Here is a 14,337-nt window from a genome sequence, read left to right as displayed (position 1 = left end):
ATTCGTGAATTATTTTTAAAAATTTTTAAAAATTTATTCATTGGTTCAATATGATTAAAATTAAAATTTAAAATTTTTCTTTTATTAATTTTCTTAATTACTTACTGAGTTTAAACAGAATACACTATTAATTCTTAACACGTTGTTGCCTTTCGAAATACAAATAAACATAAACATATTTAATATAGATGGCTGTAAGAGAACAAATATACTATATTCATTCATTTTTTAACACAAAAATAAACCTAACAAAACAATTTACTACACACATAACAAGCGGAAAAACGCAGTTTTGTTTTAGCACATTTTTATAAAACATAAAAATATAATATTCAATTCCCATTTTCATTAAAAAAATAATTCGTATTTTTAAAATATAACTTAATTGTTAGAAATATCAAGAAATAAATTTATTAAAACAATTTTGAACTCTGATAAAAAAAAATATTTCTTTTCTATGACTACAGATGTATCTCAGATTAACTATGTCATAAATCAAAGTAAAAATGCCAACAAAAGAATGTAATAAAAATTAATAAGGATACTTTTTAAGGTTACGTTGGAAAGGCTTTAATTTCCATTATTCATTGATTTATAGGTGAAGTACTGCATTAAAAATAGAGCAATTTTAAAAATTGAGAAAAATTCGTTGCATGTTTTAGACTGCAATTTCTTCACATATGAACTAAACATAAAATTGAATGGATTTTAAGATCTAACATATGTAGTTTCTATTAAATATATTATATTTTTAATATCTCAAATGCTACACTGAGTTTTGCAATGAAACATTTTAATGTTCTATACTATATGAAATCCTTAAGATTTTATAAGTAAACTTTTTAAAAAAATTTTAGTTTATTATAAATTTTATATATTTAGCAAATAAAAGATTAATATCTAAACATAGAATTTATTTTTATAATTTGTCAGCTTAAATTGAACAATTTTTGTAATAGTACTGTAATATAAAATTCTTCAAAAAATTCTTGAAATGCACGAATTAAAATTTTAGATTAATCTAATTTGTTTAAAAATTTCGTAAAAATTAAAATACCCCAAATGTATTATAATCTTTCATTGAATTTCTATAAACTAAGACAACAATTAAGTTGTTTTGTTAGATATCTTCTTATTGCTAACGTTTCAAATTCTCTTGGTGAAAGCGATTCGATAAGGATTCGTTCCATACCTCAAGAGACGTTATAAGTTTCAATATAAGTCAGACTAGCTCAAGTTTTTAGACATTTCAACAATAGTCGTGAAACTCAGTCTATTAAAAATGCTTACCAATCTAGTCTATTGGGATACGTCCGTTGTTCAACGTGGATCGATAACGTTTCTAAGAGCTGTTCTATCACGCTCGAATTTTGTAAGCGCTTAAAATATGGTCCAATGAAGCTTTTCAGAGTCAGAAACATTGTAGAACTTTCTTTTTCCTGTTTCTCGTCTATTGCAGTGATGACAACTTTCATAAAATTCTTCAAATTCCCGATTAAAAATCAAATTTTATATAAAACTCGTAATTGAAAGGTTTTCGTAATAATTCATATATATTCTTTCCCATTTCTCTTAAATTCCTTCAATAATTAATCATTAGATTCTAGTTTTTTTTGCTTTGTTATTCTTCTCAGTGAAATAGTAAACTGAATAATTTTTCAATCTTTTTCCACCAGAATCTTTTGAAGTGCCATTTGTAAATACATCAAGATAAAAACGGAATTTTTTAATATATATAGCAATTTATATAAGTATAAAAATTCAGAAAAAAAGTAATGATTTAGCGTAAACTGATCAGATTATATCAGATAATTAATTTAATTAAGATTTAATAAGAGATATTGCCTCTCGTTTTGAATAAATTTATATGCAATTTGACTACTTCCAATTAGCATATTATTATTTCATTGCGAAATTTTTCATTAAACTGAATAGTATAAAATTACAATCTACGCTATTTTATAATTTTTCAGTCTTTAAAAAAGTTTTTAAAAATTTTTAAGATCTTTATCATTCAGTCATAAAAGTCTTTTAAAATCTACAGTCAATATTAGACAGGCATATAATACTGCAGTATTTTAAATAATTAATAAGTCTATGGCTGAAAAAATGCACGATACATAAATCATATGAAACTCTATAATTATACTTACACATGTTATTAATAAATTATCATAATTAAAAATACTTTGGCTGAAAAAATTGTCTAGATTAACTACTATCCAGAATAAGTACAGTAGAACCTGTGTAAACCGAACTCGCGCGGAACCGAATATTTTTTCCGATTTGGCAGGTTTTACTATATGTATTTTTGAGGATTTATAACGTTTATAGATTCATCTTTGAAGCATTTATCTAGCTGTATTTTAAATTAAAAAAACAACTTAAATTACACTTTCATTATTTGTAAGTTAAATAAAACTAATCATCATTTATAATTCGAAATTATTGTTTACAATTCTATAATTGTATATAAGATACTGATTTGTACATAAATTTACAAAATCGAATCAAATTTCTGCTTAATTACTGTTTGTTTTAATTATTACCAATTTATTTAATTTAAGTTTAATGGGTTTTTTTTTCTTTTTTTTTATTGTAGTAGGAAAAATTTCAAAATTGCGTTTCATTTAATTAAGAAAAATATATAAGTGAAAAAGAAAGTACTAACCGGATAATATTTAAAGAAAATAAATCAAAACTATTACATCTAACCGCTTTAGTTGATTTTTCAGTAATAATAATATAAATCATCAGTTCTTATTTAGATTTCTTTAAAGAATCACTTGAATTTTTTGCTCTGTAGCAGGGATCTTTCTATTTCGTGTAAGTCAGTAACGAAATCATCAAGGCTACTCATTTTAATAACCTTTCCATCCAATAATAACTTGTCTCGTTTAATTCTCTTTCGTCTTTCGTCTCATTAGCGAAATCAAGTAGGACTATGTTTCCTCTCATTTTATTACTTTACTTCATTCAGATGTAATTCTTTAACAGATAACTCGAGGGCAATGCTAGAGCCTGCGTAAGAACTTCAAATCCAAGAAGACGTCGTTAGAAAGATCATAAAATACTAGCCGTCAGTGACAGTTAAGAAAAAATATGAGAAAATTGTATTCTTCACATAATAGTAAATGCAACAATGATTCGAAAAGAGATTGCTTTAGGCGTACTTTGTCTAAGGAAGTTCGAGTTTAAAAGGTTTAAAAAAAATTAAATTTTTTTTTCTGTTATAAATTTTATTTCTTCCGTTTCTTTTATCATAAAATCTCAATACTGATAATAACTTCGTTTGCTTTCATATAATAAACTGTCGTTACGAAACTTCGGAAAAATCATAAACATCTGAGCCCATAGGCTTACACTATAATGTTTTGGTGTCATTTACAAGATGAGTTTTATGATGTACTATTTTTATGTTTTTAATTAAATTATATATTTATTTTAATTCTTAAAGTTTAAATTTTTATATTATATAAGCTATAATAAAAATAATTAGAGTATTCTATAAACTATGTTATCACTTTTTGTTAAATTTGCACTACATAAACATTTTAAAATAAGACCTTCAAGCTGTAAAGTTAATATGAATATTTTAATATATATATACTATATAATATAGTAAATTTAATATAAAGTAATTGCAAAATATACAGGTAAACAATTTATATATATATATATATGTGTGTAATTTAATAAATCAACATAAAAAATATCATAAAACTATAGGAAACATTATAGTATAAGCATATAGGTTTGTATATAATACTATATGTAATCCAATCTTCAATAACGGCACCATTTTTTCAAAAATTCTTTTTAAATCCATACAAAAATAAAATAACCTTCCCTTCAAACAACAACCATTTTTATATTTCATTTGTAGCCAATGTTTAGAGGTTGGACTGTATATATATATATATATATATATATATATATATATATATTAATTTTTATTTTTAATCATAAAATAAATATCTTAAACCATGCGCTTTATATGAATAGATAATATTTATTTATTTTTGTTCAGAGATTGTAAATTCTTTTTAATTAAAATTGAAAAGGAAAACTGAAAAATAAACGAGTATCTTATAAACAGGATTGTGAAAGTTTTAATAAAGAAACTTTATTATTGTAATTATAGAATATTACTTTTTGTACGCGTAAATAAATCTGCATCAGTAAATAGGAAAAATGGATATAAAATATTCTGTTTAAATCAATTAAAAAAAATTCATCTTTTGTAGTATTAAAATTTTGCATAATCTAATTTCTTATACAAAATATTCAGATTGAAAAATAAAATTTATATAAAAAAACTTAAAACTTTTTGATTTTTTTTTAAGTTTCCAAACGGAAAATAGGCATTGTATTGATTTTACTAGTTCTAACTCCAACTAGGTGAAGTTTTTTGTTATTTTTTTTTCTTGCTATTTTTTTAAGATAATGCTTTTTCATATCCATAAACTTAAAAAATTACATCAGATATCGGAAACTAAGTTTCTTAAGGTATAATTTAGTTTTATATTCAAAGTAAATTGTTAAGGTTTTAAAATCTGCAAGATATTTATTCTTTTTTAAAAAGTATTTTAGACTTTATGTTTGAAGGAATGATTGAATATTTCTTTTTTAAAAAAAATGTAATTTATTTTTAGTGTAAAGGTATGTATGACATGATAAGAACACTTTTAATTTACCAATTTATAATTTAACTTAAACATGTATATAAGGATATATATAGTTTTTTCAGATTTTGAGAAAAGTGTGCTGCTGCTTTGGCAGACGTAAAATTTTGATATTTGAGAGAAAGAAAGAAAGAGAAATATATTAAAATAGATTCAAAGATAAAATTTCACACTAACACTCAGATGCCATTTTACATATTTTTCATATTTGCATTAAAACGAATTAATGTGTGGAATTTTTGAATTTAGTTCAATATATTTCATTTAAAAATGATCAATATTTATATTTTATAAAGTGCACTTGTCGTTATCAATAAGTGTTATTTTAATATCGTGAAAGCTTACTTGTTAAGTTAAACTTTATAAAAAAAAAACATTAAGAATAAAAATTTTAAATTGTTTAACTCTTTCTTCTGTTGATTTTTAAAATATATTAAGATTTTTTGTCATTTTATATGGTAAATTTACCTATTTTTACGAGACTATAAAAGTGGTTTTTTTTTTTTGATAAAATAGAAAGTTTTTAAACACACTGAATATGAAAATAACTCAGGAAACATGACTAGACTTAACTAACTGATAAAAAAAATTCAATTAAAGTTATTAATTGTTTTAATTATTGAAATTTAATGCATAATGCACTATCCTACAACTCTAGAATAATAAAAGCGCATAAGTATAATTTAGTTTTATTATAAATTCAAATTAGCCATACGCATTTTTACTATTCTGGTTGCATCGATATCAAACATTAAAAATATATATTGCATTGGAAAGTATAAATATTTTATTTTAATTTACAATATGTTTATACAATAGTTTACATTGGATTACACACACATACACGCGCATCTCCCACAAACATCTATATAACATAAAAAGTAAATATTTTGTATAAAATAAATAAATGTAAATATTATATCATTTTGAAAAAATAAGATATAGTACAACATATGTTGAATAAAATATGTCAAAGGTAAGCGGAAAAAAGAATTAGAAGCTGTGATATGAATAAGAGAACAATCATCATATTCATTGAAATATTCTTCTCTTGTCAGAGACACTCTTCGATCCATTTTTATCGAAAAACCAAAGGATAAACTTTACTTATTCGTCTAGCTTATTAAATTTGTAGAAAAATTTTAATAAAGGAAACTTTGCGATGATGTTTTAAGATATTAAAATATTTAGTTTTTATAATTGAATTTTTCTAATGTCTTCTTAGTTAGAATATTAATTTAACTTCTCCAATTATTTTCTAAGTTTGTACGGTTTTAATTACGTTATTATTTTATTAAAATGTATTTAAAAACTTTCAATTAATCATAAATTCAACATGTTACTCAATAACATAGGTTTTTAGTTGATTTTAAAATGAAAAGTTGAATTTACTGACAATCAATATGCTATTTATTTTTCATTTTTAAAAAAATTCAATTAGAAATATGAAATGATTTGTTTTCAATTATTATATGCAAGCTCATTAAGTCGATTTTTTAAAAATTTCTAATAAAGTTGACGAATAGACAAATAGACTGACGAATAAAACCAGTAGCGCTTAAATCTTTTCTTCATTAAGTTTTAACAGATGTTTCGAATATATGGACAGACAAACGGATAAAATTCAATAAGATACTTGTTGTATTTAAATAAATGGATTTAAACAGATATATTATTGATAATATTTTTTATAAAAATATTTTATTCGATTTTTAAAATACATGATCTTTACATGGAATAAAATTGTTTTATATTAAAATGTATTGGATATATTCCATAATAATAATAATATTTATAAAGCCGTAATGTATAATGTTCTGTAAACAGCGTACTACATTAATAATATGTTATTTAAAAACAAGAATAAAATATTTATATATTATTATAGTGTATAATAAATGTCATTATATCAGAGCACAATCTGAATTTAAACATCAGAATAATTAAATTTTGCTGATTTATTTTGGTCACGTACTATCTACCTCTTTCTTCAATATTTTTAAGCATATTCTTTATCATAGAAACTGGTAAGCATCATCAGGATCAGGAGCTGAGATTGAAGTTGGAATGTACTGTACAATAGAACAAGTAACGCCTTATCTCACAATTCCTCTCTTCAATTGATTCTTTTATGTTCAAACCCTTTCTGAAAAGTTTTTTGAAACTAATGTTAGAAAATACAGAAATAAACACGTATTGAATATAATCATTATTTATTTTCAGTATTTTCTTGAAAACATTTTCCATAATGTTTAAAATATATTATTTGAATTTTAATAAAATAAAATATGAAATTTGTTTACGTTTTTTGATATTTTTGTTTGCTTCTTTTAATAATTGTAAATATAAAAATAACCTAAACTGTGAAAAACATTTTTTGTTATTAGCAACAGTAATTTATTCGGAACAAATTATTTTATTCTTTGAATGCTTTCAATTAAAATAATTAATGATATACTGTATTTTTTTTCTATATTTACATATAAATATATTTTGTTGATAAAAATAATAGGATTTTATTATTTACTCTTTTCAATTTATTAGCAAGTTCTGATAACTTTTATTATTGTTTGCACGAATGTAAATATATTAAAATTAATAGACGTTATTTAAACATGCTACGTTATATAATATAGAAAGACTAATTTCTTAATATAATTTAATATTTTTAATCATTCAGTGGAAAAGTAATTCTTAACCTTTTACTCTGTCCGCACCATCTGAATTTTTAAAATTTTCTCTTGCACCTTCTTCATGAAAAATTCCTTGCGTTGTTTTTTATTTCAAGGGTACACTCGTCCTATTTTTTATGTGTATTTTAGTCTAATTAACTTTAGGCGCAGTTCAAGCAATAAAGAAAGACTCTCCAAAATTATAGTGGAAAATCAAACAGATACTTAATTAATAATGGGGTTAGAGCTATAGTAAAGTAATTAATGACATTTTTTGAAAAAATGCTTTATTATAAACCCTATAACTTTATTTTTGTAATTAGCTAAATGTACATTTTTTATACTTCTGTAATACGAAATTTCTCACCTCCGGGTAACGTGAAAACCCAGGTTAAGAATCACTGCAATGGAAGAATTGAGATACAACAAACAAATCAAAGATTGTAAATTTTATGCACTCTCATACATTAATTTAATGTTTTTGATATTCATAAAGTGCTTTAATCTTTTTAAAATTTGACAACACGTTCTTTTTTTTTTAATCATGAAATTCAAGAATAGAATCCATCATAAAAAATTAAAATAAAAAAATACAGAAATTAAAGTATTGAAGACGATTACACATAGTAAATATCGATTGAAATAATAAATCGAATTTTGTAAATATTAGTTCAAAGATTGAATATATTTATGGAAGGATTCTTGTAATTAATAACAAACTTTATTCGAATGATGGAAGAATAATAATGTTGGCACTTTCACAAGATACTTTTGATGAACAAAATTCGTCATTTTAATCATAAAGAAGGATTTTCGGAAATATAATTTTCCTTTTTTTTAATGTCTAATTCGACTTTCCGTCATTATTACATGAAATTACAATTGCTTTGTTGTTTCGTTTGAGAGAATTAACGTTTTAATTGCATTAGCTTTTAGTACATGATATAAAGTAATCCACTTAACAAACTTTTTTCATTTTCATTATACTTTCCCGTGGACTTCTGCTTTCTCTTAACAATTTTTTTTCCCACTATAATTTTCTTTAATAATAATTTTTATATTTTTTCTTATTTACATCCCAACTCATCACTGAAAGTTACTATATTTTGCAATTGAGCTAAAGAAAATGATTAAACTAGCTTTGAAATGAAAAAAATTAATCATTTCTTGTCTTATTTTTAATGGCCATTTCTTGTATATAGAGAAAAGAAATTGTTTTAATTTTTTAATCTATCTTTTAATGTACATACAACTCCAATAATTTCTGAAATTTATCTCTGGATATTCCATCATATCCATTATTGGAAGAAATTGTAATCTCACCTTTTGTTTTCTTCAGTAGGCTAATTTTTGTAACTCTCTCCTTCATATGTCTATGAGTTTTGGGTCTTGTCATTTATTTTATAATTTTCTGTTATTTTATGAATCTTCAGCATTACTCTCACTTATCTTACTCATTTCCTCTAATGATAAATAAGGATTTCAATTAATAAATAAAAAATTTTAATTTTATAATATATTATAAGCACTTTCTCAGTTTTTAATATAGTAAATCACGATATTATTTAATTTTTTGGATGTTTAATGTGCTAATTTTTGTGGCATTAAACTGAAGAGAAAAACAGCGTGGAAGTCCAAGAAAACGCTAATGAACAGATATTTTAAAATAAAAATAATTAATTATGTTTTATTTTTGAAATTTTAACTATATTTAATTGCTAATTAAGTGTAAAAAATAGACTTTTTAATTGTTTTTAAGGATTCATTCATAAATTCAATATTCATTTTTAATGAAGAATTTCAAATTAAAAACGGCTTTTTATTTAGTAATATTCGTGTGAATTATGGTCAATTGCTTTAAGCAATGTTAAAGATAAAAAATATGATCTATAATAAAGAGAATAAGATAAAAATCATGATTTTAATGAAAATAAAAGAGTTTTTTAAATATTTTAGTTGCTATTAAATTTTTATAGCATGTTAATAATAAATATTTTATGATTGTAATATTTTATTTACGAATAACGCATATGTTGATAACGTTACTATGTTATAAAAGTTTGGAATAATTTTATATTCATATACTCTACATATATAACTTATTTTATATGTTAAATAATATATACTTAAATTCTTAATTATAATAAACAGGATTTAATATTTATAAAATATATATGTAAATTTTACAGAATATAAATTATATGAACACAAACTGCATATTAAAATAAATATAATTAGAAGAATTTTCATTACAGTATTCTCTTATAAATTATTATTATTTTTAATATAATTTGAATTATAAATTCAAGACTATTTAATTATTTTATTTTATAAAATAAATATTTAAATTATATATTACTTACATTGATTACATTAAAGTATATTTTTAAGGTATAATTACTTCTACAATGACATTTATCTCAGCCATTATATTCTTATCGTAAAGTAATTGATAAATAAGAAAAGTGGAAAACTTCAAAATTTCTTTAAAACAACTTTAAAGCAATTACAAACACAAAGTTTATATATAATTAATGTTTCTTGAAAATATCTTTTTTCTTGAATTTTTAACATGTAATTGTAGAAATTATCATTAAAATAATAAATAACTGAAAATTAAGAGGAAAACTAGGCATAAATAAATCTGGGGTAATATATGACAGGTAGGAAATGACTTGTCAGACAAGATCAAATTTGTGTCTGTCATATATAATTACAGTTGTTCTTGTAAGCGAGATCACGAAAATGTCTTTTTTCCACCTTCCAGTTCACATCTCCCTAATGACTAAGCCGGGATATAAATGATATGATGTATTGTTAATGGAACTTATTTCAAGTAAGCCATTAACATTTCAATCCCCCATAATGTGATAACTGCTTTTCATTCCTCTTTGGCCTAACTTTTTTCTCGTTTCTTGGATAAACGCATTTGAGATATAGCAAAAATCTTTATTTTAATATTATACCTGATGATTACAAAATGGAAAACAAATGTTACTGTACATTAATGCTTTTAAAATTAAAATCTTACACGGCTGAAAATTTTTCAAACATAGACTTATGTATATCAAAATGAAATGTTTCGATAAACGTTGAAGATAAAGTAAAAAGAAAATGTAATTTTTCTTCTTCCATTTTTAAACCATACTAAAGGCGAAACAAAATTTTTATAAATTTCTTTCTTTTTTCTCATGTTTTCATTTTTTTATTTCGTTTGCACAAATATGCCAGGAAGTTCAATCCATACATTTTAGTTGTGTTTGAACTCAGTCAAGTGTTGAATAATGGTAAATATTCTTTTGTCTTTCTAGAACATTGCTTTTCAGAATTTTTGCCAGAAATGACGACAACTTCGCAGTAATGGCTTTGTTAGATGGTAAAGTTATATATTATAAAAACATAAAATATTTTTCCTATCGAAATTTTAAGAGTTGAAATGAATTTAAAACTTTTTTTTAGTTAACAGTCGGGTTTGTTAAATTTAAAACTACAGTTTTATCATAAATATTTAAAATCTTTTAGCGGTGTGTAAAATGCAGTCAAATCATCTCTGCACTAAATAAATCTCAAATTTTATATCATTATTTTTTTAAAAAATTAGAAAATTTTGACTGTTTTTGTACACACAACCCAATAGCAATTACAGTATATATAGAGAAGCGTCAGATACACATTAAATATAGGAAAAATTACTTAAAATTATCTTCTTATTTAAGACTTCTAAAAAGGAATTTTCAGAAAAGAATTAAATGATAATTAGAAGTAAACAATGCTTGTTAACATTTTTACTCTATAATAAATTATTTTAATGTTTATAAAATAAAGTATTGCTAACAGAAAATACTGTAAGATTTTTACGTACAGGCTTACAAAGTGAGAATATTATATCATTTGTACAATCATTGTGTACAAAATGACAAAGAATATTCTGAATTTAACAGCATTCAGAATTTAAGAAACTGTTAAACTTTTATTTAAAAACATATGATAAACATATTTCTAAAATTTGAAATAATATTCATTTTGTAATTCATGATGATTTATGAATAGTAGTTTTGTTAACTTTTATGTATAGTTAAATAAATTAAACAAGATTTTTTATTTTTTTATTCATAATAATTAATAATAGAATAATAAACATATATTTTATATATTTTCAAAATTAATACGCTTTTAACATCTTGAATTAATATAGTAGGCTATAGAAACAACAATACTATTTTCTATAACAATATTACTTTAAAATGTATCTATATGCTTTAATTTTACTAAAAACTTTAAAAAAGTCATTACTTAAACAGACAAACAAATAGAAAGGAAGGAGATAAACACAATAAAGTTATTTTATAATTTTTCTCCCTTAATTCTTAAAAAAAGGTTGCCGAAAATTCACAATTTAGATTCATTTCAAAACCTAATAACTTTCTTCTTGACGACAAGAGAGAATAAAATGGAAAAGTTCTTTAATACAATTATTGTGAAGTAAATAGGATTAGTCAGAGAAAATTTTCTTACTTGAAAATATTTCTTTTGTTTTGTCATTAGAATAATTTCCATTTCTGTCCATATCTATCAGAATTATGCTAATCTCCTATATATTAACAATAAATTATATATATATATATATATATATTCTTTTTATATAAATATACCTACTGTTTGAATTACAATTCACTATTTTTTCTTCCTTAATCATTTTTACTTTTCTAATAAATATAAATAATATATATATATATATATATAAAGTTTAAATATATATATATATATATATTTAAACTACAAACTTTATTACAGTACTATAAACTTTCCTTTTTCCATTAATAATATTATTTCTTGTCTTTTACTGTACATTTACGAAGAAATATCTATAATATCTTCATCAATAGGCGCTCTGAACTTATATTTTCCATTAAGTGTGAAGGAAGAGAATAGGAAAAAAAAAAAAATATTAGAAGATAGCTACTATCTCTAGTGATTTTCCTTTCTAGTCGTTGACCTTGTTATTGCCGCTCTATGGCTTTAGGAATGGGCTCCACTTCATGATCCGCATCTTCCTTCGTATAGATGCATTAACCATCACTTATATTATGCATCATCTATTTCTCTACTAGAAACATTGTTTATATGTTGAATTCTTCATTTTGTATAATTTTTCGATTACGATAGGGAAATATGTTTAATATAATAAATTCTAAAGTTTTAAGTAAAAAATTTTTCTTATTCCTATGATTTATTATTATTTTATGAAAAATGCATTAGTTTTAGAAATTGGAATTTTTATATATTTTTACATAATGATATTACTTTACATGTTGAAACAATGCAACAGTGTTAAATGGTTGAAATTTTTATTCTTATTATTATTACTTTCGTTGTGGTCTATAAAACTTCCAAATTATCTAAGGATAGAAAAAAATATATATTTATTAAATCCCGAGGATTTATAATATCGATATTTTTGTAATTTTACGTTGCTGTTAACGATTAAATTTTTTTTTCTAAATTTTCACCATGAAGGAAACGAAATTCTCCCCTTTCTTTATTAAATTTTTATAAATCTCGTATTAAACTTAAACGATTTTTTCTGTTTAAGCTTTGTAAATGCACTTTTTTTTATCTGTCACATTCGTTTTAAAATGTATATATATATATATATATATATATATATTATTTCCCGATAAAATAAAACGATATTAGTGGAAGACAAGATTCTTCAGATTCGATAGACTTGTGAATAAAATTAGAATAATTTCCATTTTCTGTTTTATGTATTGATTAGATTTTTATTCGAATTATTTCAAATATTCTACTGTTTATCTTACTTTGCTTTAAATTATAAAAAAATGAAGTAAATAGAAATTGTTTTGTGTATTCTCACTGTCAAAATTATCACGAATCTTTCAAATTATATGAAAATTAAAAAGCACTTATTATAAAAAAAGCTATTTAACTCATAAAAACCTCAAAAAATTGTTATTTTTTGTTTTATAAAAACATTTAAAGAAACTTTTTAGTAAATTTATAGTTTTTTAAAATACATTTTCTTCAATTTCATTGCTTGTTATTCGATTTTCTCATAGGCAATAATGAATTTTTCTTTTCTCTAGTGACATGTTAACTCAATTTTATAAGGAATGCACTTAAACTTTATTTGTTTAAGAACATTTCTCTAACAAATAAGAAATGCAAAAAATAGAAAAAAACAAAAGAAATATTCTACAGACATAACCAATTTTGATAATTTATTTTATTGATAAGAAATAATTGAAATTTATTTGACAATTATTTCATTTAAATATAATATTCCTTTTATTTTCTTACATTAAACTTAATTTTATCGAAACTTTAAATGTAATTATAAAAAATTATATTAGATTTAGCCGTAAATTTTTAGATAAATTATATACTTAAATTTTATTTTAAAAAATTTGAAAAGATAATATATAAAAGTATGAATAATTGCTTAATTAAGTGCTTAAGTTTAAAATTATTTTTTTAAAAATAATTTTATTCATTTATATGACACACGAGTAAAATTTTTACACAGAAATATATTTCTTATGACAGATACTTTATAAAATTTTAGAAAAATCAATTTTTATATAGTTAAGAAAGTATTATTTCGCTGTTGAAATGCGGTAAAATTCCGTTGATAAAAATTACTTTTACGTAAGCTAAAATTACACTTGGCAAGTATTTAATAGAAATCCTACTAAATTCGAAACCACTTTTTAAAGCTTTTCCATTAGATATGAGTCAATAAGAGATGATAAACAAAAATAGAATCAGACATCGAATGTCATGCAAATGCATATTTTTCTTGTAGTTCATCTAACAATAAAGTACACCTCTTTCATCTTTTTTCCTGTAACTCATCGCTGGAAGGTATCCTATCAACTTCATCCCACATGTCCATTTGTTACTATAGTAACGTAGTACAGTATATTCTGAAAGCCAGTAGCTGACGGAAAGCTTTTGCT

The 14,337-nt window shown here is 22.5% G+C and overlaps 1 protein-coding gene across 1 annotated transcript in view; it reads left to right on the top strand.

Moving 5' to 3' along the window:
- The window catches only part of LOC136985463 (cell adhesion molecule Dscam1-like), a 148,910-nt gene that overhangs the window by 25,233 nt on the left and 109,340 nt on the right, over positions 1–14,337 (top strand). The gene's annotated exons all lie outside the window — the stretch shown is intronic.

Source organism: Centruroides vittatus, unplaced genomic scaffold, assembly GCF_030686945.1.
Source record: "Centruroides vittatus isolate TY-2023 unplaced genomic scaffold, ASM3068694v2 contig_970, whole genome shotgun sequence".
Classification (NCBI taxonomy): domain Eukaryota; kingdom Metazoa; phylum Arthropoda; class Arachnida; order Scorpiones; family Buthidae; genus Centruroides; species Centruroides vittatus.
This window is presented reverse-complemented; position numbering and strand designations above follow the sequence as displayed.